The following is a 5071-nucleotide window of genomic DNA, read 5'->3' on the forward strand; positions in this document are numbered from 1 at the left end:
GATCTGAGGAGTTGTAATCTGGATGGTCCCACTCTGACCGCTGGGTTCAGTGGCTCTTGGATCTCTAAGGAGGTGCTAATTTAGCCTCTGCCTGAGGCTACCCAGCAGGAGCTATGAAGAGATCTGCAGGTTCCTCTTCTTTGTTTGTGATTTTGAGGTGCCCAGATGAGGCCCAGCTGTGAAGCAATGCAAGCTGCTATGGGGCCTTGGGCCTTCTTTTGGATGTTCTGGGTCTGCCTGGCCCATCTGCAGTTTGTTAGGTAATTTTCAGATTGCAAAGGGCCAGGGCATTTATATGCAAAAGCCTCTGCCGCAGCTTGGGTGGGGCGGGGTCTCAGGGGATCAACAGGGCGGAGCAAGCAGCTATGGCTGCTCCTCAGTCCTGCCCTAAGAGGTCCCGGGTCTCAGTGTCCTGGTAATCACTGCAAGAACCTCTGAGAGAAAGCTGCCCTCAAGTTCCGCCCTCTGCCAGACAGTCCAGTTTCTCCCCGTGTGAGTCTGGGTCCCCAGAGACTCGCCTGGAACTGAAGTCAGGGCTGTCGGGAGCTTGTGTCTCCCTCCCGATTGAAAAAGACAACCGTGTCCTCAGTTGCCAGCCCTTTCCGTGCGTGCCTCCGTACCTCTGCACTTTACTTCCGCACCTCCTCTGAGTCTCAGTGTGCTTTTCTCTTTCCTTCTAGTTGTGGAATTTCCACTCAGCCAGCCTTCCTGTGGTTTTGGATGATGTCCGTTTTGTCTTTTAGTTGTATTTTTGAAGTGGTTGTGCAAGGCAGCAATTTCAGGTGTTTACCTATGCCGCCATTGGGTTTCTCGCATTCTTTATATATTCTAAATACAAGTTCTTTAACAGGACTTGCAGTATGATTTGCAATATTTTCTTTTCTGTGGCTTCTTTTCCTTTTCTTCATGTTTAAAAAAAATTTAATTGTGGTAAAACACAGTTCAGTGGCATTACATACATTCACACTGCTGTGCTACCATCACCACCAGCCATCCACAGAGCTCTTTTCAGCATGTAAAACTAAAACTCTGTACCCACTAAATAGTAACTCCTTCCTCTCTCCCTCCAGTCCCCTGGCAATCATCTTTCTACTTTCTAAGTTGGACTACTCTAGGTACTTCATGTAAGTGCAATCATATAGCATTTGTGGTTTTTTAACAGGATTATTTCACTTAGCATAATGTTCTCAATGCTCATCTATGTTATAGCATGTCAGAATTTCCTTGATGCCTCGGTTACAGAACCCATTTCCAGAAGATAGGGGCTGAGGGCCCTGAGAAGTACAGTCTGTTCCACATGTGGGTGAGAAGGAAGTGGAGTGATGACTAGTAAGATCTTCCTGAGAAAAACGAGTGCTCTTAAATCATGGACACCAGAATGAAGTCTTCTTAGTGGAAAAGATAAACATCTGACCCATGACATTCGATGCTATGGGTGAGCTAGCCTTCCCAGGGTGAATACACCGATCATTACAGGGGTGCAGCTCTACTATTTAGTATTTAAGTACTTGTGTGATCCAGGGCAAGTGATTAACTTCTTCAATCCTCAAATTTCTCAGGTATAAGATAGAGATTATAAAGCTATTTCATTGTATTGTCATCAGAGTTAAAAATAATACAGGAAAAGTTCTTGCAACACACTAAACAAATGGTAGCCTTACAAAGAATTTTGATTACAAATAGTAAACACTATAAGAAACTATAAAAGAAACTTAGTTTTTCAGAGAAAGAATGCTACAGAAAAAACTTTTTAAAAATAATCCAGGCCCTGGCTGGTTTGGGTCATTGGACAGAGCATTGGCCTGTGGACTGAAGGGTCCCAGGTTTGATTCCAATCAAGGGCACGTACCCAGTTTGCGGGCTTGATCCCCAGTGGGGGCGCGTAGGAGGAAGCCAATCAGTGATTCTCTCTCATCATTGATGTTTCTTTCCCTCTCCCTTTCTCCCTGAAATCAATAAAAAGATTTAAAAAAATAATAATCCAGGGGGAGGGGAGGAATTAGCATTTATCTGATAAGGAACTTGTATCTAGAATATATAAAGAACCACTATAACTCAATAATTTGAAAAAATATATAAAAGATGGGGAAAATTTGACTAGACAGTTCTCCAAAGAAAACACAAATAACCAATAAACACACAAAAAGATACTCGACATCATTAGCTATCAGGGAAATGCTAATCAAAACCATAACCACTTTATGAAATGATTATAATAAAAAAGATAGACAAAAACAAGTGTTGGTGAGGATGTGAAAAAATTAGAACATTCACATATTGCTGGTGAGATTGTAAAATAGTATAGTTGCTTGGAAAATGGTCTGGCAGTTCCTCAAAAGATTAAACATAGAGGTACCAGATGACCCAGCAATTCCACTGCTAGGTAAATACCCAAGAGAAATAAAAACGTATATAGTACACACAAATACATTTACATGAATGTTCATAGCAACAGTTTGCATAAAAGCCAAAAACAGAAACAACCCAGATGTCCATTAACTGGAAAATAGGTAACAGTTGTGGCATATCCATACAATGGGATTGTATTTGGCTATAAAAAGTAATGAAATACTGATATATACTATAACATAGATGAGTCTTAAAACATTAAGCTAAGTGAAAGAAACCAGTACAAAGGACCACATTTTAATAAATGTCCAGAACAGGAAAACATAGTAAGACAGTACACACTGGTTGGTGTTGAGGGGTGTGGAGGCTAATGAATGGGTAAAGGTTTCTTTCTGAGGTGATGAAAATGTTCTAGAATTCACTTGTGGTGATTGCCTAACTCTGATTACAATAAAAACCAATGCACTGTATACTTTAAATGGGGGGATGGAGAGGTGGCACCTAAGAAGTGTGGGTTTTATGCATGAATTGTTATAGTAAGTGAATTATATGTCAATATAGCTTTAAAAAAATAATGTATTGAATTAAGCTTAAAATTATGGCCTGACATTTTTTTCACTTAAAGTCTTGTGTAAATAATAGCAATATTATGATAAATGCTATAGTAATACTTCACAGAATTCATTTTAATGAAGCGATAACTATAGGTATATTTTATTAGCAAAATTAAAATAGAGAAAGAAGCCTGGCTGGCATGGCTCAGAGGTTAAACATCGACCTACGAACTAGGAGGTCACGGTTCGATTCCTGGTCGGAGCACATGTCCGGGTAACAGGCTCAATCGCTAGTGTGCAGTGTACAAGAGGTAGCTGATCAATGGTTCTTTCTCACCATTGATGTTTCTAACTCTCTCTCCCTCTCCTTTCCTCTCTGAAATCAGTAATAAAAATATATTTAAAATAAAATAAAAGAAAGAAAGAAAACAAAGAAGTAACCATCAATTTTTTTCTTTAGCACTTACCAAAAGGACAAATTTTATTGACCTATAACCAGAAGAAACTGAATCAGTATATAAAACTAAGAAAAATCAGTTGCTGGAAATTTGTTTTCTTTAAACAGCTCACTTTTATTTACTCAGTCAAAATAAGATATGGCTAAACAACTAAAATCACAGCCCTGGAAAATGCAGAAGTTAGACATAATGAATTAATTGTATGCTATTGCCAAGTGTGCTAAAATTGGCTGCTAGCATTTTTCTACTATTTGCTAATAATGGCAATCTAAGCCTTCTGTTGTTTTTTTGTTTTTGCCAACTCTGAAAAATAATTGTAAGTAATTATGGTATTCTTTTAATATTAAAAGGGGCATCTGATGGTCTACCAAACACAAGACATAGTAGACAATGACAGTGTCTGTTCACTTTAATTGTAAGATTTCTCTATATGACCTCCAGCAGCATATGTGCCTAGCTTAAACATAATAGCATAATGATTATTTCCTATTCTCTTTTCAATAAATATAAACATATTAAAAACTGCCTGAAACTTACTTTACCTTTATACTACTAAAATCTCTTCCTTGAAAAAATAGCAAAACCCTTCTCTCCTTCCTTGAGGTAAATAGAAAAGAACTTCCATGAGTCAACTCCCCTCTCCTGGAAACAGCAGGTACTTTCATTGCTCTGATAATTTTAAGATGAACAGTAGTGCACTGGGGATGAGCCTGCTGCCCACATGATGTTTGAAGGAAGAACATTTTTGAAATTCTATAGAAGAACAACTGCCTTCACACTGAAAATAAAAATGTTTAACATTTCTAATTGAAGGCTCTGTTTAGTTTTCTGATTAAATGTTGATTTTTAAAAGGCTGTCCTGGAAGACATATGTGTCTTTTTAGAAATCAATTTCTAGTATAAACAGAGACCGTTATCAGTAACCATAAGTCTGGTTTAAAACACTAATGTAATCAGAGTGTTTGTGTGGAGTGGATCCTAAAATGATGAAGTATTAGTTTATATTGGTCCCAGACAAAGAAAATATTAATCTGAAGTTAGGAGGAGGTTGCCAACAAAGGGAATAACAATGTAAAAGACTGAAACATTCAAACTCATTGGTCTTTGTACAGCAAAAAGTAAAAAATATTAATAAGATATTTGTAACAAGAATACTGCAGCCATGAAATCTTACTGGAAGAACAAAAAAATCTTTGACCTGCCGAAACCAGTTTGGCTCAGTGGATAGAGCGTCGGCCCGTGGACTGAAAGGTCCCAGGTTCGATTCCGGTCAAGGGCATGTACCTTGGCTGCAGGCACATCCCAGTGGGAGATATGCGGGAGGCAGCTGATCGATGTTTCTCTCTCATTGACGTTTCTAACTATCTCTCTCCCTTCCTCTCTGTAAAAAATTAATAAAATACGTATTAAAAAAAAATCTTTGACCTTACAAAACAAATGCCAAAAATCAGACTGTAAAAGGCCAATTTCAAAAACCTGAGGGGCAGAATTTGACCCATAAACAAATGATGCTATGAGAAAAGCACCGACTAGCTCAGCCGGCATGGCTCAGTGATTGGGCATCAACCTATGACCCAGGAGGTCACAGTTTGATTCCAGGTCAGGGTACATGCCTGGATTGTGGGCTCGATCCCCATTGGGGGGCATGCAGGAGGCAGCCGATCAATGATTCTCTGTCACCATTGATGATTCTATCTCACTCTTCCTCTC

At 38.9% G+C, this 5071-nt stretch overlaps 1 protein-coding gene across 8 annotated transcripts in view; it reads right to left on the reverse strand.

The window, feature by feature from the left end:
• Positions 1–5071, reverse strand: part of PSEN1 (presenilin 1) — a 72901-nt gene that overhangs the window by 5688 nt on the left and 62142 nt on the right. The gene's annotated exons all lie outside the window — the stretch shown is intronic.

The sequence above is a fragment of the Myotis davidii genome, unplaced genomic scaffold (genome assembly GCF_000327345.1).
Source record: "Myotis davidii unplaced genomic scaffold, ASM32734v1 scaffold17, whole genome shotgun sequence".
Taxonomy (NCBI): Eukaryota; Metazoa; Chordata; class Mammalia; order Chiroptera; family Vespertilionidae; genus Myotis; species Myotis davidii.